Below are 25105 nucleotides of genomic sequence, written 5' to 3'. Positions count from 1 at the left end.
TACTTTATTTGACACCGGGTCTCATTGTTCACTACATACACCAGGCTAGCTTTCCTGGTACTCTTCTTTCTCCCCTTCCCAGTTTAAATACAGATGCAAGCAAGCTACTACTGCTCAGCTTTCTGTAGATTTAGTACCAGGTCGTCATACTTTCACGACAAGTGCTTTGTCCACTAAGACATTTCTCCAGGGCTGGAGAGATGGCTCAGTGGTTAAGAGCACCGACTGCTCTTCCAAAGGTCCTGAGTTCAATTCCCAGCAACCACATGGTGGCTCACAACCATCTGTAATGGGATCTGATGACCTCTTCTAGTGTGTCTGAAGACAGCAACAGTGTACTCATATACATAAAATAAATAAATAAATATTTTTTAAAAAGACATTTCTCCAGCTCCATTTTGCCACCCACCTATTTTAGGACAGGCTGGCCTCAAATTCACTGCAGTCTTCCTGCCTCTGTTTCTTCATTCCTGGGATTATAATAGACATGTTCCACAAGACCATACCTACTATAGAAATTTCTAGTTCCTACTTGCCCAAGCTTCTCTAATTAACAAATTACCCCACAGCTGAAAATTCCCCTTTTCACAGATATTACCCATTGACAAATTTGGTGAAAAATACCCTAATATTAATTGGTAAATATCTTTCCTTGCCTTAAGGGTTATCCTGGTAGTCTGATGAAGATGCTGCAGCCAAGGCTTTGTACTTCCTAAATCTGACTTAAGTGAAAGGAAGGGGACCTAGAGATGTCATCTAGCCAGGGACTCTGGAAAATGGGATACAGCTGACCTTATATCCAGAAGGTACAGTGGAGTAAAGGAGTCATGCTGCAAACCTTCTAGCTTTGAGCCTCTTGTTCCTTTCATTCTGACCAACTCTGCAGGGAACACTCACTGGACACATACATGGGATTAGGGCTTAATGTATTACCTTCGTTTTTTCCTTTGTGGTACTAGGGATTGAACCCAGGCTTTACATATGCTAGGCAAGCAGCAAGCCCTGTAATATTAGGTTATATCCTCTAGGCTCATGTACGGTTTAAGATTAGGACCATGCAGGTCTCAAAATGTGAGTCTCAAATTTCTTGATCATCTTTCTCTGTAGAATTTGAATGGGAAACCTGACAAACATTTCTCTAGGACTCTAGGATTTGTAGCTCCTACAGATGGGTCTAGGTCTGTCCAAACTCTTCCAGCCCTGGGGGGTCCTGACCCATACTACAAAGATTCTGATCTGGGAACCAAAATTTCATATTGAGGCACTCAAGAGAACACTCAAGTATTGTGTTGACATGAATTTGCTTGATAAAAATATAACTCCAATGTGCTTTCTTTAGTAGACAAAAGGACCCTCAATTCCCTCCCATCAAACACTGCTGCTATCAACAGGAACAAGTATACATGGTGCCTTTGCCTGTAATGCTAGCACTTGGAAGGCTTAGGCAGCAAGATCACCAGTTTAAAGCTAGCCTGACTTACATGCAGTGATCCTTTCTCAAACACACACACACACACACACACACACACACACACACACACACACAGAGAGAGAGAGAGAGAGAGAGAGAGAGAGAGAGAGAGAGAGAGAGAGAGACAGAGAGACAGAGAGACAGAGAGACAGAGAGCACAAAATACTGAACAAAGAAAAAGAACACTTCTTGGGTTGGGGGGTGTAGTCCATTGATCTAACTTATAAAACAAAACATGGAAGTACAGACTTCTATAGGATATTCTAGGTGGCCCCCAGGGTCTCTGTGGTCTTACCTTATAGTTTTTTATGTTGCTAGGAGGCTTAAGCAGGCCCAAGTTATACTCTATATATCAGGATGAGCAGAATTTTTTAAAAGACAGTATCTCCTATATTGCTCAGGCTAGCCTGAAACTTGTTATGTAGCCAAAGCTGGCTTTGAATTCATGATCCTCCTGCCTCAGCCTCCTTAACCTTATGGATGCAGGCAGGTATCACTATGACAACCAGATTTTGAGCACATGGTACTTATTCACTTGAATAGGGAATGCCTGCTGCAGCAACAATATCTGCATAAACACTGTGCTGATGGGTAGAACTGCAAGACAGTGGTCTAGGTCCTGTTGTGGCCTTGAGGACTTTATTGACATTGCTTCAGGTGCCTGAAAGATTTTGGCAGCTTCTGGCCAGTCACCAAACTCTAGTACTAGGTCCCTGAACACCAATGAGACTCCCTAAAGGCCTGTTCCTTAGAACCCTCTACTATTTTAGCCCTTGGAAGGAAGCAGAAGATAGTAGGGGGAGGATAAAACTTAGTACTGAGAGCCATTCTTCTACCAACCTGTCAAGCCTATAGATAGGACCTGTATTCAGACCCAGTATGTAGGAGAAAATGCAAGCACAACCTGATGGTCAGCCTACTTGGCATACCACGCTGCTTCTAAGTAAGAAGCACGATGGTATATTACACTCCTGAATTTTCTCAGAAGTCAGATCATTGAATTCTGAACTACTGGGAGTAGCCAGTAGCTGGCCTGTTGACATGTCTGTACTCTCCACATCCCCTTTAATGTGCTTCTTTGGCATAGGGGCCCTGGTGGTATGAATGCCCACTGTCCAATCTGAGGCAATGCTCTAACTAATAATCATAGTCTATAAGCTTCCACTATATAAGTAGTTTCTCAATGCAACCAAGCAGAAGCTGTTCCCTGAAACCATCTACAGAGTGGTTCATCTCCATGACCAGCATACAGGCATTGCAGATTTGTTGGGAGACACCCTGGTAATGATTGCAATGGCACCAGTGCAGCATGGACAGGGCTGACAAAGTACCTCAGGGAACACAGAATTCAGAAGAGTATATAAGGTCATTTTCTCCAGAGACCTGGCACAAGCTCTTGGCAGTATTTGTAGTTCTGGGAGTCCCTATCTTCTACCACTTTCCTAGAAAAACCATTGGACACCTTTAAATTCAGTGTATTGATTTGTGACCTTCTTCGAGAAATGTTTATCAGAGCGGAGATTAAGCACATGGGCAGGGTCACAGCTCAGTGAACCCACTCCAATTGATAACCTGGGGAATTTGTTTGTTCCTTTCCTGGGCCTTCATCCTTTTCTTTAAAAAAAAAAATGGGAATCATAGTCCTTCCCCAGACCCTTTAGAGTAGTAAGGGTTGACAGATGATTATAAAGAATAATTTCCCTGTGGTGAGTGAGTGAATGAGGTTCTGAGTGAATGTGTGCTGCTGACATGGGCATGAATTGTCGAGGACGCCAGTGTCTCAGCCCTATGGGAGTAGCAAAACCTTTCCTGAGTGATGCTCAGAGGGATGGCAAAGCCTTCCTCAGGAGTCTGGGTGCAAATGCTGACAGTGTGTGCAGAAAATATTCACTGTAGCTCTCTCTCCCTGTGTTTATGGCCTGAAGACTAATCCCTGGAAAGACTGATCCTGTCAAAATTAGCTAAACTTGCGTCCTTGATTGAACTGTATACCATAAACACTATCTCCTTGTTCAGCTGTCTGCAATAGCCTCATCTCTCTGTTCAGTGACATATAATAAACATGCTGAGATGGGGCTAGGTGGAAGAGGGAGGTGGTTTTTCCAACAGAGAGCCCGAACCATCCATCCAATCACAGTTTTTCTGTGTATGTGTATCTGTGTTTCTGTTTTTGTCTTTTCTTCATTCCCTCAAAGCCACAGTCACACCATGTCCCTGATGCCTGCAAGAGTAATTCTCCCCCTTTTTCAGTTTTTAATTTTGCATGTATGTGTAGTTTTGCCTGCATGTATGTCTGTGCCCAAGGGATCAGCATTAGGTCACCTGGAACTGAAGTTCTGGCCAGTTGTAAATCACTATGTGGATGCTGGGACTTGAACTTAGGTCCTCTGGCAGAACAGCCAATGCTCTTAGAGGCTGAGCCATCATCTCTCCAGTCCTAACCCTTCAGATTTGGAGGTGGAGGTTAGTATAGTGGTACATGCTTTTAATCCCAGCACTATGAAGGCAGAGGCAGGTGGAGCTCTGTGATTTTGAGGCTAGCCTGGTCTATGTAACAAGGTCTAGGCCAGCCAGGGCTACATGGTGAGACCTTTTCGCCAAAACAAAACAACAAAAACTAATGAACCTCTCAGGAAGGAGATTTGTCACTACACTTGCCTAACAGGCACACAGGCCTGAGTTAGATCCCCAGCCTGAGCCCTGTTAAAAAAAGATATCATAAAACTTTTATATTAATAACTAAATGTATAATATTAATAACTGTGACCTAATTTCTATGCAGGCATGAACCCTGAAGTTTGATCATCTACATTCTAATCTTGCTCCTTCCATGTATTTTTGGGGAAATCACATTGCTGGTTTGTGCTTCATTTCCTGCATCTGCAAAATGGACATAAAACATGCCTAATTCATAAGAACAATGGATGTATGAATGAAATAAAACGCACAGTGCGTAAAACAGTGCTAGGAATGTAGTGATTACAAGTCATAGTCACAATAAATAGAATTTAATGTACAACTTCAATAGTGGTAATTACCAATAATGATTATTACAATACTATACATTGTGTTTTATATTAGAAATAAGAAACAATATTAAAAATGATGCATAGTATTAGTAACAATAATTTAATGCATCCTGGAAACAAAGCTCAGCTTAATTCACGATTGTGACAATCTCCCTTCAGAATGTAACAGATACTTAATATGTTCCTTTGTAGTATTGTTATTATGATGCTTATATGTTACTTTCTAGTGTGCAAGTCTGCGAATCTCTCTTCTGACAAGTATCAACATTCTCAAAGACTTCTGAGGAAAATCAACCTCCCAAATGAGGTACTGTTAACTCACTGTGCAATCCTCATTGTGGATAAATCGCCACTTTTATAAATCTCTATTGCTGCCAAGGCTACAAAAGCTAAATCTTCAAGCCCTTGTAAAATCTTCCTTTGATTAGGCGGGAAATTTGCTCTGTCACAAATACCTCACTAAGAAATAAGATTTTAGCTGGGCAATGGTGGTACATGCCTTTAATCCCAGCACTTGGGAGGCAGAGGCAGGTGGATTTTTGAGTTCAAGGCCAGCCTGGTCTACAGAGTGAGTTCCAGGACAGCCTGGGCTGTACAGAGAAACCTTGTCTTGAAACACCCCCCCCAAATTAATATTTTATTACTATTTCATAGACACCTCTCCATTAATTAACCTATAGACAAATATCTTTATTTACAAATACTCAGCAGAAATCTACTCCCTGCTGATGCATCCCAGCCATAAATATCTTTCTCAATAATTATCCACCCATTGGCATCTCCCTTGCTGACAAATATCTCTTTATGAGTGTCTATGGTGTCATAGACACCATATTTGTTGGCAAATTTTTCCACTGACAAATTGTGACCTACTAGCACATTTCTCCATTTGAGCTGGGAATGATAAGCCTCCCCAGTCATATCTTCCCCCAGTCCCCTCAATAAGCTCCCAATCTGGTCTCTGACAAATACCACCACTAATAATTATTTCATTAATAATCCTGATTAAAAATTCCTTTTATTTATAAAAACCTATCTATTCATATATACTTTCTATTGATTGATCCCCACTGACAAATTTCTGATCTTAGGTATATCCAGATGGAAAATACCCCTACTAGAATATCTCCCACTTATACCCCCTTATGGTAAACCATTTCTCCCCACTATCCAGTGACAGATGGAGAAGTCAATTTGTGTGTGTATGTTTTACTGGGGATTTAACCTAGGGCCTAGAATATGCTTGGCAAGTGTTCCACACTAAGTTACACCACTAGCCTGAGAAGTTGATTTATGTAAGGAACAGTCTTTCCACTTTTTATTAATAGTCAAGTTCCACAAAAGAAAATGATTACAGCACAAATTCTCTCTGGAGAAGTCCCTTCCTCCAGGTCCCCTCTTCTTCTCCTCTGAGAGGATAGCACTCCTGGCTATCCCAGTTCAGAAAGGGTTAGGGAGATGGCTCAGAGGCTAAGAGTACTTTGCTGTACATCCTGAAGACTAGAGTTCTGATCCCAGCACCCACATAACAAGCCAGGCATGACCCTGAACACACCTGTAAGCCCAGCACCAATGGGAGCAGAGACTGGAGGATTGGTGGGGCTTGCTGACTGCCAGCCTAGCTGAAAAGAGGATCTCTAAGTCTTCTTCCAGAAAGACCCTGCATCAAAAGAATAAGGGTGAGAATACTAGAGAAATGTATTCAATGCTCTTCTCTGGCCTCCATGTGCATCCTTTAAATTGTTCATATGTCATACACACAAATACACTTGAGTACATACTTTCAATAAAAATAAATAGTTTTAAAGAAAGACTTATAGTCAGTCAGTTAAGGTGTCACATACCTGTAATTCTACAAGTTAAGATATTGAGGCAGGGGGCTGGAAAAATGGTTCAGTGGTCAAGAATATATACTTTCAGAGGACCTGGGTTTGACGGGGGCTCACAACCACCTCTAATTTCAGTTCTAAGGGTGTCTAACTTTGGCTTCTGCAGGCACCTACACTAATATACACATATCCCCCCCCCAACACATACAGTTTAAAATAATAGTGAAATTTAAAAAAAGAGACTGGGTAAAGAGGACTTGTAGTTTCAGGTGAGTCTGGACTATATGGTAAGACCTTGTCTCAAAAAATAAAAACCAGTGAGAGGAATGTAGCCCAATGGTAGTGGATAATTTGCCTAGCACAAGTCCCCGAGATTGATACCTAGTGTCACAAAAAAAAAGAAAGAAAGGAAAGAAAGAAAGAAGAAGGAAAAAGAAAAAGGCAGTAGAAAAATAAGAAGGAAGACTAGTTGAGAGTCATTCGGATGTGGTTAAAGTTCCAGATATATTCTCTACAAACTAGCTCCTGGTTCCAGTGGAAGCTGCCCTGGTCTTCTGAGAAAGTAGAATGAACTAGTTCATGCTGGCAGCAATGTCTACGCTGCACCTCCCAGATGTGGACAACTTAACTTCCGTCGAGCTTGTGTATCCCGATGAGCTCTTTGGGGCACTCTCTAGCAGCTTCTGATGGAGGTGGAACCCCTTTTCAAGTGTCTACTGGCCCCCTACTTCAATATAGGAGCCCCTCTCTGACACCAGATGCTTCCAAGCCTGTCTTCCAAATATTCATCCCCAGGCTCCTGCCATAAATCCTGCCTTCCTTTAAGAATCAATTTCTTATTGCAGTTCAGTTGATCTGTTCACACTCTGGAGGCCTTATCCTCAGGCCTCTCTCAGAACAAAGTTTCCATTTCAGCTCCATTTCTGTCACCAACACAGGTTACTTTGCTTCTAATTTTAGCCTGCAATAGCTAATTCTGTCACTAATTTTAACCCATAGTGGCTGCAATTTTGGAGACTTGGGTATCATGTGTATCCTACCTAGCCAAGGCATATTAGGGCATGCTTTTACTGACCAGTGGAGTATGGCTTTTCCCCACAGTCCCTGTGGCTGATAAGCAGCATTCCACAAGGTTCAAAGCTGAGTCCTTGGAAAGGGTTCAGGGGTAGCATAAAAGGCCTTCTTGAATACTGATAAGAAAAGATAGCATTAGTCTCGGAGTGCCTGCAGCCATCTATATCCTCTGGGTGTTCCAGTTTGTCCCTTGTTCTTTCTGCTCCCTGCTGGCCTTTGTTCTTCCTCATTTGCTCCTTCTTGGCTCTGCTTCCTATCCCTGTTCCCTACTCTCAGCCATCTCTTCCTTGTTCACAGTCCCTTCTCTCTCTCTCTCTCTCTCTCTCTCTCTCTCTCTCTCTCTCTCTCTCTCTCTCTGGTTTTTCAAGACAGGGTTTTTCTGTGTATCCCTGGCTGTCCTGGAACTCACTCTGTAGACCAGGCTGGCCTTGAACTCAGAAATCTGCCTGCCTCTGCCTCCCAAGGGCTGGGATTAAAGGCGTGCACCACCACTGCCAGGCAGTCCCTACTCTCAATCCCCTGCTGTGACCCTTCATCCCCCTCTACTCCCTATGTCTTTGTCTATGCTCCCCTATCCCTGTTCCCTACTCCTGGTCATTTGTTCCTTGTTCCTAGCACTTGGGAGACAGAGGCAGGCAGATCTCTGTCTGCTCAAGGCCAGTCTGCTCTATATAGATACTGTTTTAAAACAAAACAACAAAAACCACTGATGACCCCAAAGCAAGTCCCATCTCATCAACACACCACTGTCCTTCCTTAATTCCTCACTCACTCTTGTCTCTCTTCCCATCCCCAAATTACCACACTCCTCACATTGCTTATTCTTACCTCAGAGTATCCTTTTTTTCACAGAAAGCAGGGATCCTGAACCCAGGCAAGGGACTAGAGCCAGATAGGTCTTGGGATTGGACATTACTTGCTGTAAGCGCTCAATAACTATTTGCTGTTCCACAAGTCATCTGATGTGAGACAGCAAAAGAGGGAATTCCCTATTTCCACAACAACCACCTCAAATCTGTGTGACAAAATCGACATGACCAAATTACAAGGCTTGGAGAGTAGAGGTGACGAAACATTCAATTGTGCCTACGGGAATCTTCCCCTGCCTTAATCTACTCTTCACTTTTGACCATTTAGATACAACTGAGCTAGACAGTCCTCAGAGGAATCCTACCATCCTGTATCCTGCCTGGAAAGAGGTGGGACATTGAGTTACAGTAGCATGGGAATCCCCACCAAAGCTTCTTAGCTTTTGATCCTCCATAACCTAGCTTTTGATCCTCCATGGTTCACAATGAGGTGGTGGACAGAAGAAGAAAAGACTTGGTAAGCTGTCCTGTGGGAAGTCTAATGCCTCTGCCACACTCCACTTCCATTTTTAACTTTATTTGCCAGACATAGAAATCCTGCTCTCTGTGCATGACAAAATAACTTCTGCACAAGAAGCCAGAAAGTATGGCTATCCAACTAAATATCAGAAATGAATGAGAAAATATTGTTAAGATGTTGTGTTGCCAGATGTGGTAGGATATACTTGTTATCCTAGCAGGTTGGAAGTTGAGACAGAAGAATCAGGAGTTCAATGCCAATGCTGGACACATAAGGAGTTTTCTTTCTTTTTCCCTTTGGTTTTTAAGAAAGGGTCTCTCTACATATCCCTGGTTGTCCTAAACACAATATGTAGACCAGAGTGGTCTCAAACTCAGAGAGTGTCTTCTGCTTTTGCCTACTGAGTTTTGGGATTAAAGACTTGCACCACCATGCCCAGCTACATAAGGAGTTTGAGGTCAACCTGGGTAACATGAGACCCTGTCTCATAGAATACATAAACAAATCAACAAACATTTGAGACTGATACAAATGTACAGAGAAAGTGATAAGGAGAACAGAACAGAGTTAAGACCTTCTTCACATATATATGGAATGTTAATTTATGAAAAGGGTGGCATTCTAGATTAGTGGGGGAAAACTAGTTACTTTTTAAGGTAAACAGTGAACTGATACCTACCTATCTGCTACCATTTGGATACAGCTTGGGTGTGTTTCCAGAGGTTTGTGTGTTGGAACCTTGGTCCCCAATGTGATTGTGTTGATAGTATGAAACTTTTAAGACACGAGGGTCCAATGGAAGGTGGTTAGGCCCTTGGGAATACGGCACTTGGAAGGCATTAATGTAGTCCTCATGGGACCTTGGTAAGTTCCCTAGATCCGGTGTTATAAAAAGGATGAGCCTAGTCCCTGAATCTCCTGGCTTCCTGTCTTGTCATATGATCATTCCTTCATGCATGTACTTCTAGAACAAACTACAGTACTGCTACACAGTGCATATCAAAATCTATTTCAGATGAATGAAGAGTATCAATGCAAAATATAATGCAAAATATAAAGCCCCTCTTTTCTCTGGTCATTGTCATTGTTATCATAAGCTACATTTCCATATGTATATAGATCTATACCCAGACTTTTAAGTTTTGATACATTGCTTTTTATATTTATTGTTGTTGTTGTTCTGTATGTTTATGATGTGTATGGGGATTGATTCACATGAGCCACAGTGTGTCAGTCTGTTTGTTCCCGTGAAGCATCATACAATTTAAATAATAAAAATCTTATTATGTGTTTGGTAGCAGAGGTATTAGATTCCCTGTAACCTGATAAGAGTCAATATCTCCTCTGAACTTGTCTTTGTCAGGGCTCTCTTGGTCATTCTTTTGTGTTTACTCTCCTATGTGCACTTCTATCAACTCATCTAGTTCTAGATAAAACTCTATAGGAATATTTTTGATAGTTATATTCTTAGTAAATCAAAGACCTGAGTATACAAGCTGACCTTTTAGTGATATCAGTTCATTCTAGGCAACAATAAGGTGCAAAAAAAAAGTTCACCTAGTTGAGCATGTTTTTATATCCTTTAAGAGTGTTTTAATCATTTCCTCATAAATCTGCATGTATTTTTCCCTTTATGCTTAAAATTTCATGCAGGTACATAATAAAATATGATCAGATCTATCTCCCATTTCTCCCTCCAAGTTCCCCAATATATTCTCTAACATATCTTTCTCCCAATTTCATGTTTGTTTTTATAACCCACTAAGCCCAGTTACTAAAGTATTTAAAATATTTTTGTTGTTATTGTGAACACTGTTTTCTAATATATCTTCTATTAGTGTTATTTGTGTATCAGGAAACTACTGATTTTCATCATACATTCTGCTATGTTGCTACTACATTATTGTATTGCCTAGGTTAGCATTATAATCCTTTGCTTTGCTCCTGATCTTACTGGATATGCTTTCAGTGTTGTTCATTATTGTGATGATTGTAGAATTGAGATATGCAGATTTTATGATAAAGCACTACCAATTGATTTCTACTTTAAATGCTTTTACTAAAATAAACTGCTAAAAGTTTCCTAAGTAACTATGGAAACATTAGAATTTTCTCCTTATATCTATCAATGATATAAGAAACTCTCTTGATCTTCCTTCCTTCTATCTTTTGTTGTTGTTTTGTTTGAAGAGACAGAGTTTCACTCTATAGCCCAAGTTGTTCTGAAACTTACTATATAGACAAGGCTTGAGACAAGCCTCTAGAACCACCATAAGTGATCTTCTTAATTTTTATTATTATTATTATTACTATTGCAAAGTAGCAAAGAAACAAAAGAATGATAGCAGGTCACATGGATAAGGGTACTGAAGAGTCTAAAAATTAGTATTTTCTTGTTGTATTTTATATTTATTAGTTAAAAGTTCAGGCTGGGCAGTGGCGGTGCATGCCTTTAATCCCAGCACTTGGGAGGCAGAGGCAGGTGGATTTCTGAGTTCGAGGCCAGCCTGGTCTACAGAGTGAGTTCCAGGACAGCCAGGGCTACACAGAGAAACCCTGTCCTAAAAAAAAAAAAACAACAAAGAAGTTCAAATTTTTGCATTGATATTCATGGGTAAAATTATCTATGTTTTAATTTTGTGTTATCAATTTTATAAATGCTTTAGAAAAATAATGGGCAAGTTTTTTTACTTTTTATTATTTGGAATAAGTGTAAAAAAGATAAAATAATATCAGCATGTTTTTAAAGATTTATTCATTCATTTAATGTATGAGTATACTGTTGCTGTCTTCAGACACACCAGAAAAGGGCATCGGATTCCATTCTAGATGGTTGTAAGCCACAATGTGTTTGCCAGGAGTTAACCTCAAGACCTCTGGAAGAGCAATCAGTGCTCTTAACCGGTGAACCATCTCTCCAGCCCCAGCATATTTTAAAAAGCTAAATATTTAATAAGATTTTTTTGAGATGCTTTCATGTAGCCAAGGCTGGCTATGAACTTATTATGTAACCAAGATGAGTCTGAATTCCTGACACTTCTGCCTCTACTTCACAAGTGTTGGGATTATAGGTGTTTACCAACACACCTGACCAAAATTACCCTTTTCTGCAATCTATAAAGTGACCAAATGTATAATAATCCAAGAAAGCTGCCATTTCATGAAGTATAGTAAATGAAATGCAAATTTTAAGAGATAATTGTTATGGACTGAGATCCTGCACTAGGGTCCAACAGATAATAGGGGAAAATAATCAAAATGGAATCACTCATCCTAAAGTTTCTCCTGACTAAACCAAAATGAAGATGCTATCTGACCTTCCAGAAAGTCAGGAGAAGTGACAACCAACATTTCCAAGCAGGCTAGTTTCAGTTGGTATACCAAGGAAGGTGCCTCTTATTTTTTGTTTTGTTTTGTTTTTTTCTTGTTTTGTTTTTTTTGGAGATAGGGTTTCTCTGTATAGCCTTGGCTGTCCTAGAAATCAGTCTGTAGACCAGGCTGGTATTTTTTAAATCTTTACAAAAAAGATAACATGGAGCTGGAGATGTAGCTCAGGTGGTACAATGTTGACCTGGGATCTGATCTCTGATCTCAATACAAAATTGAGCATGGGAACAGATGCCTATAATCCTATCATTCAGAAGGTGGGCAACAGAAGGATGAGAGGTTCAAGTCATCCTTTGCCATATAGCAAGTTTGAAGCCAGGTTGTGCTACATAACATGAGCCTATCTTGAAAAATAGTTAACACGGAGTAACCTTATCTTAACCAGTTATTTTTCTATGGTTCTGTCTTCCCACTCCAAGCTTGTAAAGAATAAATTTGAAATGGCCAATATGCTTTTATCTTTTGTTTTTAATATCTATAAAATTAATCTCCTTTGCTCAGCTCATTAGAATACTTATTATATTACACAGAATAGGGTGTTGCCAGCTTTTAGAATTTAAAATAAAGTCAATTAGAATCATTAAATTGGGAGGCCTGCTCTTTTCTGAAGGGAAACAGAGAAGGAGTGGATCTAGGGGAGAGGGGAGGATGGGAGGAGGGTCTGGAAGGAGCAGGGGGAGGGGAACTACAGTTGATACCTATTGTATAAGAGAAGAATTAAAAAAAAAGAATCATTAAATTGTTGTAATTTTGCCTTTTGACATTAGAATAACCACTGGGTGAGATGGAACAGGGCTGGAATTCCTCTAAAGCCCCATTCCACGACAACTGACTGACCTTGAAGCTCTACACAAGTAGAAGTAAAGTTGTAAACAGTGCCAAGGCATTAAAGGCATTGCCATAACATGCACAACAAGCTTATCCGCAAGGTGGTGATGTTTAAACATTATCTAGCCAGATGTGTTGTCATACACCTGTAATCTCAGCACTCAGGAGGCTGAGGCAGGAGAATTGCATGGCTTATAGGTCAAGTTGGGGTTATACAGTGAGACTCTTTCAAAAGAAAAAAAGAAAATGGGTTCAATTAAGAGTGGCTCACTCACCAACCAGGCAGCATACACTGGCTGGTCCTAGGTCTCCCCTTCCCCCCTCACTCCCACCCCACCGGCACATACACAGCAGAGGACTGTCAGGTCTGGCCTCTGTGGGAGAAGATGCACCTAATCCTCTAGAGACTTTTGGCCCTAGGAAGTGGGGAGCTCTGGTGGGGGGGATCACCCTCTCAGAGGCAATGGGGAAGAGGAGTGGGAGGGGGACTGGGAGGAGGGTAACAGCTGTAATGTAAATAAATAAAATAATTTAAAAAACCCAGAGTGGCTTACTAATGGAGTAGAGGCTTCTATGGCTGCACATGATAAATAATTCAAACTTTAAATAATCAGTTCAGGAAAGTCACTAAAAACACAACAGAAATATACTTGGGATGGATGGGGAATAAACTATTCCTGAGTTGTGACATAAAATTAAGATGGACAGTTTCAGCAAAAATATATGAGCTATGCAAAGAAATAACAAAACAGGGCGGTGGTGGCGCACGCCTTTAACCCCAGCACTTGGGAGGCAGAGGCAGGCGGATTTCTGAGTTCGAGGCCAGCCTGGTCTACTGAGTGAGTTCCAGGACAGCCAAGGTTATAAAGAGAAACCCTGTCTCAAAAAAAAAAAAAAAAAAGAAAGAAAGAAAGAAAGAAAGAAAGAAAGAACAAAACACAGTATAAACACGGGGACTGTCAGAAATCAAGCCTTCCCCCCTGCCTGCCCTCAGCAACTCAGTTAAACTATGTCATTACTTTTAAAGGTCTCCTCCATCACAGATTATTCTCTTACTGTCTATGTCTTTTGGTCTCCCTCTGTCTCTCTCTGTCTCTCTGTCTCTCTCTCTCTCTCTCTCTCTCTCTCTCTCTCTCTCTCTCTCTCTCTCTCTCAGCCTGTCTCCTTTTCTCTATCTGTCTCATGTTCCTACTTTGATGGCTTTCACACCCCATCTACAAACCTCTTGCCTGAGACCTATTGTGTGATGTGATCTCTGCTGGAGCACTTTTGGCTCCCATCTGCCAAGATACTCTGCTGCTAAATCCTATCATTGGTGCCCTTGACTCTGTAGGTTCTCCTGGTGCCTGTGCACTCACCACCACCTCAGGTATCACCTCACCCTACTCCCCAACCCCTACCACCAGCGGTCTAAACCATACTGGGACCCTACCCACCTGCTCCACCTGCAACAGATTCACCTTTTGGACCACCAATAGATTGGCCTTCCATCCATCACTGGCAATTGGTGAGTGATTCCTCTCATTTGGCTTAAATGCTTCTCTGGTAATCTTGGAAGTGGAAGTAGCCACTCTTTCCCCTGTGTGAGGCTTCTTCTTCTATTTTTTTTTTTTAGCTCAGTTTTCACCTTTTGGTTTCATTCAAAAGTCTTGGTACCACGTGCTGAGGGTCTCCTTGGGCTTAACCAGGTTAAACCCCTGCCTATGCCCCCAGTTGTGAAGTAATGACCCACTGTTGGGCTTGTGCCTTCCTCATTCAGTTCCCCCTAAGCCCTGGATACCTATTGGAAAACATCAGAACTCTCCACATAGTGCTTGACTTAAGGGTCTCTAAACTTATCTGCCTTTGCAGTTGAATCTGGTCTTAATGTCCTTTAGGTAATCAATACAAACATGGCTAACTAACAGTACCATAAATCCCAATAGTATTGTGGACTCTTAGAGATATTACAAGGAATCAGAGTGGAATAAAGATTCCCTCATTCCTTATTTCTTTTCTCTTTTTTTTCACTCTAAGCTCTGTTTTTTGTGTCTGGTACCCACCCCCACACACACATTGTAAAAGTGTTGTCTTTAAGTTACGGTTGATGGATCTGTAAGTTTGTTGCAAAGTGAGAGCTGGAGCTGGACCAAAAGGAACAGAAAAAAAGCAATGGAGTAGGCAAGTGGCAGGTGCACAAACCCAGACACACCTATTTGCCCCCGTAGCACCTGCTCCAAATGAAGCTGCCAATCTAACTCTCCTAAAGTATGTACAGTTTGTTGGCAAATTTGATTCCAAATTCTACAGTCCATTCCTTCAGCTGCTGTTTTTACTCTGGCCCACTGTGCCCTCCATGCGGGCACCTATGTGCTCCTCTGGCTCTTGCAGCCTTCTGCATGCATGTGGATGTCTGCCTCATCTCCTGCTCATCTGTGGTTCCAGCCTGCAACCCCACAGCTTCAGCTCTCAGCCTAGTCTTGGAGCTTATAGGAGCACACTAGCACAGTGTTCAGTTTTTTTTTTTTTTTTTGGACTCTCTCTTCCTCTACGGACTCAGATTTTATTATCACAGCTTGGCCTCACGACAGATCAAAGGCAAAAAAAAAATTGGCAAACTCAATTTCCGAATTCTCACAAATTGGTAACAAGTGCTACTGCACAGAAAAATGACCCCTAGATACCTTATATATCTTGCTTTGCTCTACACTGTCTCTACTTCCCACTCTTAAAAAGACATCTCTATGATTTCTTTGTACTTTGTTCTAAAAAAAAAAATCTGTTAAGATTATGCTGTAAACTCTTACACTTTTCAGGATTTGCAAATTCATTGGGTATGGTATAAAATCTGTAACAAAATTTGGCATTAAACTTGAAACAAAAGTCATATAATGAAAAATAATAAACATGTGATTCAACTCTGGATTAGGATATATGTAACTTGTATTCAAGTCTGTATGCATATGGATGTGACTTGGATTCAACTCTGAGTGTAGGTGACTTGAATTCAACTCTCATTAAAAACTGTGTGTGTGCCAGGCAGTGGTGGCCCACGCCTTTAATCCCAGTGCTTGGGAGGCAGAGGCAGAGGCAGGCAGATTTCTGAGTTTGAGGCCAGCCTGGTATACAGAGTAAGTTCCAGGACAGCCAGGGCTACACAGAGAAACCCTGCCTCCAAAAATAAAAAAAAAAAAACCCTGTGCATGTGTTAGGAAAATAGATATTTTTAAAACAGCAACCATGTGGCTCTTCCACTTTGTCTGGTGACCTCATCAGGATATAAGCAGCCACATGGCTGGCAACTGTCTTTACTAAGGTTAAAGAGGATATGTCACCTGACTTCACCACCTTAAGATGACCACAGAGCATAAAGCAAGATTTGTAAAACTTCTTAGTCCTGTTTATCTGTTTATCATTGTATCTCCTTATAGACTAAGGAAGCAACAAGTCTCAAATATTTTGGATTTATATGGACTTTTATATAATGATACAGATTTATGGTCATATTTACTACAGCATACTATATATGTGATTTAACTCTGATTTAGACTTTACTGTATATGATGATAATATTCTAAGGTTATAAAGGCCTATTTACATTAACAAAAGCTAATTTAAGGTGCATGTCTAACTATTTATGTCTTTGTTCAACACCAAGCTGCTAGAAAATTTAGATAAGTCACAACATATGCTTAATAAATAAGGTATATGTGATAATCAAGATTATCAAATTCCTAAAGTCTACTCAGGTTTACGGTAGTATTTGTCTAACTTCTTTGTCTTTTAAGGCTTAGTTATTTGAATAAACTAAGCCATACAAAAAACTGTAATAATCTATAAGGGTGCACTATAAAAGGATCAGTAAAGTTGCTGGTCTCCCCAGGAATTGTATCTATGATTAAAAAGTATTATCTCAACACTAGAAGAGCTTCAACTAAAAAAATTGTTATTTTTTTAAAGGATAAGCCTAACAGAGATGGAATGTAAAGTCCTAGTCTTATAAAAGCTACTAACCAGCTGGGCAGTGGTGACGCAAGCCTTTAATCCCAGCACTCAGGAGGCAGAGGCAGGTGGATTTCTGAGTTCGAGGCCAGTCTGGTCTACAGAGTGAGTTCCAGGACAGCCAGGGCTACACATAGAGAAACCCTGTCTCAAAAAAAAAAACAAAAAGAAAACAAACAAACAAAAATTAAAAGCTACTAACCTATTATAAACTGTTAAGGATAATTAAGACATGCAAGTTAATAGTCATCTTTTTACTTGATACTCTACCTCTGAGTTGTGCCTCTAACCATATTAATAGTCATCTTATCAATGATCAAATTCTTTAATTTATTCAAAACTATAGTTCTATGTAGTCATGCTAAGTACTAATGCAATCAATTACAGGAATAAGCTTTATTCAGTCTCCTGTATATGTTTCAACATTAAGCCTAAAGCAAGTAACTAAATCATGCTGATGGTCCTCAAACGTTTTAGAGATCTGCTGAATATGGCAGTTAAAATGTTTATAATTTTTTTTTGTGTGTGATAGAGAGACATGCCAGCTCCTGGCAGCACTCAGGTGGTGGGCACAGAAGAACTTCCACCTTGGACCTTGCTTTAAAGGTGGCAAAGCTGGCCACTAGGTGAAAAGCTGCCCTTAACCTTACCTGCCACCACGATCCTGTCCAACCCATGGACAAGCACGACACTGGGGAGTTAAATGCCCTGTTTTGCCTAGACAAATCTGTCTGGTTTTCCTAAGTTCCTACTCCACAGGAAAGTCTGTTGGATCTTCTGGGTCTGGCAGCCAAAAACTGATGCTGTGCTAGGACCTTTGCCCCCAATAACTATAGAAGAACCTAGGGTGATTGTTCAGATAGCTAGCAAGTCTGTCATTTTTAATAGATTCAGGAGCTTCTTGATCTGCACTTCCTGATTACTCAGGTGAAATTCATCCTTCTCAGGTCTCTGATGGGGCTGATGGATGGGCTATAGATAGATTTGTCAGTGTAACAGCAGCAACCAAGGCTTCAGCTGCCTTCTCAGTTCTCTTCACATGTAAAAATATGGTCACAGGCCTCAGTTTTCTTGAGCTACTACTAGGTCTAGAAACAGTTTACCTTGCTACCAGACTCAGAAAAGAGAAATTCACAAACCAGATTTCAAAGTAATTTTTTTTTTTTTTTTACTATTCCTTTATTTAAAGAAATTGGCTTTACAATGACTGCTCCCAGCAATCAATTACTTGAGTCTTGTGGTGAACAACTGGATAGAAAAAAGTGTAAAATTTGTGTAAGGTCTGAAGGGATGAAAGCTTAAGTTGTGTGGATCTAAGGACATTTTTTAGGGTCTAAGAAGGTGTTTTAAGATATGTAAATGCAAGCTGTAAAGGTCTGAAGATATTAAAGCTTAAGTTGTGATAAGAAAGTGACTTAAGGTATGAAAAAAGAAAAATGTTTCAGATTTCTTAAGATATGCTGTTGATATAAAAAAACTTCTAAAGTTCAGAGTTTTAACATTAATCAGTCGAGTCCTGATAAAATATTAATCTAGCTCTGGTAAGCACTGACTACTATTATCATAGTCACAAGCTCAAGATTTTAAATTTCCTTTCATTACCTTCTAAGTGTGGACTTAAAAGTGCTTTTTATTGGCCTAACAGCATCTGGCAAATCTATATTTGGCCAGTCTTCTGGATATAGGAAAGAGGCCCTGCTTTCATCGTCCTTATTCATACTGAAAATGAAGCGAGCCTTTGCCCTTCTGCTCCATGGGAGGTTTCTGTACTCCCTGAGCTTACCTTAAAAGAGTGTTCATGCTTTTAACCCAAAATAATTTACCAAACTTCTACTATGACAAAAAGGTGTGACTCTACTGTCTTTTCTAAAATGTGGATTTCAATACAGAATATAAACAGTGGTAATGCTAACATATCTAAAACTTTACTCTTTTTGTAAACTTAAACATTTCTTGTAAGCTTCAGGGAATCGACTTGAATGCATCTCTCATTGGTCAAACGAACTCCAGATAAGTGCTGTCAATAACCTTATTCCTTACCTGCCTATTTCATTTATTCCTGAGGGTGGGATCTCTCCCCTTTTCTCTGGTTTTGGGACTCCCCTACCCCAACTACTAAGGCAGAACAAAAAATTCCCCCTAAACTCTTTATCTTCTGTCCCTAACAAACATCTGTTCCAGCATCCTGCCAGATCCAGGTGTTCCCTCAAAATCTGCATTCCAGATAACTTCATAGTGACTAGTCTCAGGTGGTCTAGTTTATTTCCACTTACAATTCCAGATTATAGTTCATCATAGCATCTAAGTCACAATGGCAGAGCTTGAAGCAGCTAGTCATATCCATAATCAAAATGGAAAGACTTAAGTGTATCCATGCGCCCATACTCCTAACAGGCTTTAAATCGATCCTGCAAAACATACACTTCAGTTTCTATTCCCAAAGGGAGATACCCCTGCAGGAGATTCTGATGAATAAACTCTTTGCTTTTGAATACTATTTAAGTCTGGAGTATCATTCTTTGGCGGTTCTTGGACCTAACAAAAGCAAAACACAGGCTTACTAAAATATTGTATGTGAATTTATGTGAATAAATTATGAGTTATGTGAATAAGGCATATGCGATACAATGTTTGCTTTGAATGTGTGAAGCCCCAGGCTCAATTCCCAGTATTACAAACAAAAAGAAAATGTGCATATAATATATTTAGCTTACCTTGCACTATAGATTAACCTAGGTTACTATCAATATTCTTAAACACATTAGCTTTTAGTTGGGCAAAGTCATCTAACGCAGTCTTTTTTTTTTTTTTTTACCAGTCTATTTTTATTTTATTACCTTTATTTTATTTGACACAAGTTCTCAGGCTAGGCAGCACTGCTCAAATTCATAGAGATCTTCGTGCCTCTGCCTCCTTAGTGTTGGGATTATAGGTGTGTACCACTGTGCCTAGCCCTCAAAGCCTATTTTTAGTACATACCACCCCCTCCATAGACACTCCTCATATACACAATTAAAATATTGTAAAAATTGGCCTGGAAAGGTGATTTAGTGGTTAAGAGAAAGTACTGCTCTTGCAGAGGACCAGGGTTCAGTTCCCAACACCTATATTAGGTGGATGGCAACTACCTGTAATTTCAGCTGTAGGAGATCTGAAGCTTTCTGGTCTGTGGTACCACATGCACTCACATACGCAAATACATCTTAATTATTAGAAATAAAATAAAGGCAGGTGGAGGCGGCTTAGTCCTTTAATCTTAGCAGTCAGGAGGCAGAGGTAGGCAGATCTCTGAGTTTGAAGCCAGCTTGGTTTACAGAGTGAGTTCTACAACAGCTAGGACTACATAGAAAAGCCCTTATGTAAGTAAGTAAATAAATAAATAAATAAACAAATAAAATAAAAAAGATAGCTAATCAATAACCTTCCATTTTAGGAAATTAAAAAAAAAACAAATTCAAAGCAAGCAGAAAAAGGATTAATAAGCATTAGGGTAGAAGTGATGACAAAGATAACGGAAATACATGAAAGGCAGAATGGAAAAACAATAACTAAATAATGTAAACAGAAAATGATTGAAAGATAATAAAGTTGAGAAGCTTTTAAGCAAAGGAAAAAGATATAAAACTCTAATTACTAACATCAAGAATAAAAGCCACATTGCTACTGACTTTATGGAAATAAAGACTGTAAGTCAGGACTATGGTATAACAAATTTACAAGCCTAAATGAAATGAATGAATTTCTATAAAAACACAAACTTCTAAAACTGACTTTAGAGGAAAGGAAAACTCTGAATAGACCTAGACATAATAAATGAATTAGAGTCTTAAATTATAATCTTTTCCATACAAAAAGCTGGATTGGTGGCTCATATCTATAATCCTAGCACTTCGAAAGCTGAGGCAGAATTCTTGCATTGAGTTCAAGACTAGCCTGGACTGTATCATGAGTTGCAGGCTAGCCAGGGTTTTGTTTCCTTGATGACTACCATAATGATTAGCATGGATAAAATCTCAAAATATGTTTAATTTGTATTTTTTGGTACCTAGTAATGTTGACTATTTTTCAGGTTCATTTATGGTTTGTACTTTATCTTTTGAAAACTGTCTGCTTTTTTTCATTAGCCTATCTACTGATTTGGTTATTTGAGTTTTTGCTATTTAGATTATTTAGTTCTTTATATATTGTACGTATCAATCCTTTGTCAACTGGTAAATATTTGCTCCTGTTCTGAAGGCTGTGTTCTGATTAGCTGTTTCCTCATGAAGTCTCCTTTTTCAATTGTTAACCTTAACCTCCTGAATGACTAGAGTCATAGTTACAAAGTGCTTGCCTACTCCAATAACAGGAAGTGTTTTTTTTTCTTCTTCTACCTTTTGTATCAGTTTTAGAGTTTTGGGTCTTATGAGATAATGTTTCAGGAAACTAAATTAGACCTACCTATAAGTAGACCTAGCTACACCATGCCTGGGTATTTACTGAAAAGATGTTACAGCACTTTCACAATAGCTAAACTGTGAAACTAACAAGGTATCCCTCAACAGAAGCACACAAAATGTGGTTATATACACAATGCCATTTTTCAGCGATAAAGAAAAATGAAGTGGTATCATCTGCAGGAGAATGGATATAATGAGATAATAATATTAAGTGAAGTAAGTTACATAGAAAAAGACAAATAGCACATGTTTTCTCTGTTGGTCCTAAAATTTTAAATAAATACATAAAATTCCGTATATGCAAATGGCATGCAAATGGAATAAAAATTATCTAGGTGACTAATGCAGGGGGAGGGGAGAAAAGTGAGAGAGGAGAGTAGCCAGATTTGGGGGAGGGTGTTGCTCAAAGTACAATATATACTTACATAAGAATGGCCTTATGTAACCCAGTATAATAAAATAAAATACAGAAAAGTCCTAGTTAACCTAGCATATCTTAACTGCTCATTGTGTAGGTAGAAATTATCTTTCTCTTCCTAGGTAATTGTTTTTAATCATGAAAGGGTGTTACGTTAGACTTTGTCAAATGCTTTTGCTGTTTTGTTGATATGATCACGTGGTGAACTAGATATCTTCCTGCTTAATTTCACCAAATATTTAAAGAAGATATAACATTGATCCCCCCCCCAAACATAGAAGGGAATCAAATACTGTCAAGCTTTTTTTGTGAGAAAAATAGTATCCTAATACTCAAACTACATTAGAAAAGAAAATAACATGCCAGTACTCCTTACAAATACAGATACCATAATCTTTAACAATATACTATTTGAATTCCACAGTGGATTCATCCTATAATCAAGTGAGCCCAGTAATATAAAAGTTTACACCAAGATCCAGTGTAAACACATTTATGAAACTATGAACTTCCATGAAAATCGGTTAATGTAATATAGTATATTTATAGAATAAAGAGCAAAAGCCACGTGATCATATCAACAAAACAGCAAAAGCATTTGACAAAGTCTAACGTAACACCCTTTCATGATTAAAAACAATTACCTAGGAAGAGAAAGATAATTTCTACCTACACAATGAGCAGTTAAGATATGCTAGGTTAACTACTTTACATTTATTTGGTAATTTAATTCTCACACCAACTCTATGATTCAAGAAATATTATCACTTGCATTCTACTGGATAAACTGAGCTGCATGGCATTTAATTAAGTTCTCTTGTGTTAGTAAATAATAAACTGCAGGGCTAGGATTTCCACACAGAAATTCCAGCTATGGAGTCCATGCTTATAATGGCACTCTACTGAACTGGTTCTCAAAGAGTAAGAAATAAATATAATGGTGATAAATAAGTTTGAGAGGAAATTGGATTTTCTTGGACCTAATGGTTTGGTTGGGCATGACAGCTCATATCTTTAGTTCCAGAACTAAGGTACAGAGGCAGGGGTATCGCTGTGAGTTCAAAGCCAACACGGTCTACAAAGAGAGTTCCAGGACAGCCAGGGTGGTTACACAGAGAAACCCTGTCTTGAAAAATCAAATCAAACCAAATAAAACAGAACTAATGCCTTGATCTGTAAATAAACCTAATTCATACATTTTTAATTTATATGAACAACCATAATACTTTCAATATTAGTAGTAAAGTCAATAGTACTAGATTATCACTGATATTTAATTATAATTTAAGCTATAAAATTGGTAATGTTTATTTATGTAAGTAAATATAACTTGTAGCATTGGAAAAATTAGTAATTAGTTGCAAACTTTGATGGAGTTACTAACAATTATTCAATTTCTATTTGTAACTAAAATTTGACTCATAACCATAGCACTTGTAGTTTATAGTAACCATAATGCAAATATCAATATCTATATAGCCACTGAAATATTAACAATTTGATTTCTTCTCAGCATAAATACTAATCATGTATATTGGTAACTTCAGTTCGCTACAAATGCAGTAAACTATAGTATTAGTTGTCACATCGCATCCATCAAGTATTAGGAATGATAGTTTCCATTTGAATACACTTCAAAACAGACACTTAGAATTTGTATGGAAGCATAATTTGTGATACACTTACCTATATCTTTGATGATGCTAGTAATGATTATTTGATTTTTATGCAGCCAGGCTGGCCTCAAACTTCTAATCTTCCTGCCTCTACCCCTCATTGCTGGGATTATAGGCCCAGGCCACCATCTCTGGCTCATTGCTTGACTTCTAGTAAAACTCTAATTTAATTTATAATATTGGTACCTACAATGTATATCAATTACAATAACTTATAGTATTCATGATCATTTGTAGTAATAATGATTATATTTTATAATAATAAACAATTCAATTTTTTATTTGTAAATAATTTATAATACTGTTACTGAACATTTTTATTGGCAATCTGAGTTTGAAATATGGGTAAAATTTCTATCAGGATGGATATTTCATAATGTTAGTAATAATTATTTGCTTTCTACATGGAATGCAATCTGATACATTATGTTAATTCTATTAATCTACACTAGAAATACATCTTTAATACTGGTAAGAATGAATAATACAAAAATAGGATTTGATAAATATTGGAATCAATAACTTTTTTTGGTTTTTCAAGACAGGGTTTCTCTGTGTAGCCCTGGCTGTCCTGAAACTCACTCTGTAGACCAGGCTGGCCTCAAACTCAGAAATCTGCCTGCCTCTGCCTCCCAAGTGCTGGGATTAAAGGTGTGCACCACCACCGCCCGGCTGGGTTCAATAACTTACTTCATTCTTGTAGCTATTGGGGAATTTGTGGTCCTGGTTGAACATTCCTCATCAAAAATCTAAAATCTGAAATGTTCCCAATGCTGAAACATTTTAAGCACTGCCATGTGCTCCACAAGTGTCATGTTCTACACGTGACCTCATGTTCCAGGTAGTAGTCAATACACAGGCTTACTAAAAATACTTACTAAAAATAAGAGTAAGTTGGAGTTATGTGAATAAGGAATATGTACTGGCTGGTTTTGTGTGTCAACTTGACACAAGCTGGAATTATCACAGAGAAAGGAGCCTCCCTTGAGGAAATGCCTCCATGCGATCTAGCTGTAAGGCATTTTCTCAGTTAGTGATCAAGGGTGAGAAGGTCCATTGTGAGTGGTGCCATCCCTGGGCTGGTAGTCTTGGGTTCTATAAGAAAGCAAGCTGAGCAAGCCAGGGGAAGCAAGCCAGTGAGTAACATCTCTCCATGGCCTCTGCATCAGCTCCTGCTTCCTGACCTGCTTGAGTTCCAGTCCTGACTTCCTTTGGTGATGACCAACAGTGTGGAAGTGTAAGCTTAGTAAACCCTTTCCTCCCCAACTTGCTGTTTGGTCATGATATTTGTGCAGGAATAGAAACCCTGACTAAGACAGCATATGTGAAACATATTAATTTCATGTTTGGACTTGGATCCCAGGCTGGAAGGATGGTTCAAGGATTAAGAGCTCTTACAGAGAACTGAGGTTCAGGTTCAGGTGGTGCTCAAAATCACCTACATGACAGCTTACAACTGTCTGTAACTCCAGTTTCAGGGGATTTGACACTTTTTCCTGGCCTTCATGGGCACCATGTATATAGGCAAAGCACCCACACACATAAAATAAATCTTTAGATTCAAGTTCCATGCTTAAAATACCTTATACACATATAAATATTTCAAAATCCAAAAAGAAAACTCTGAAATCTGAAGTATTTATG

At 39.1% G+C, this 25105-nt stretch overlaps 1 protein-coding gene across 2 annotated transcripts in view; it reads right to left on the bottom strand.

Annotated features, from left to right (window-relative positions):
* Syn1 (synapsin I) overlaps positions 1-25105 on the bottom strand; it is a 55267-nt gene that overhangs the window by 15283 nt on the left and 14879 nt on the right. The window lies entirely within an intron of this gene.

Source organism: Arvicanthis niloticus, chromosome X (genome assembly GCF_011762505.2).
Source record: "Arvicanthis niloticus isolate mArvNil1 chromosome X, mArvNil1.pat.X, whole genome shotgun sequence".
In the NCBI taxonomy this organism is placed as follows: Eukaryota; Metazoa; Chordata; class Mammalia; order Rodentia; family Muridae; genus Arvicanthis; species Arvicanthis niloticus.
The sequence above is the reverse complement of the archived record's forward strand: the minus strand, read 5'-3'. Positions and strand labels throughout refer to the sequence as shown.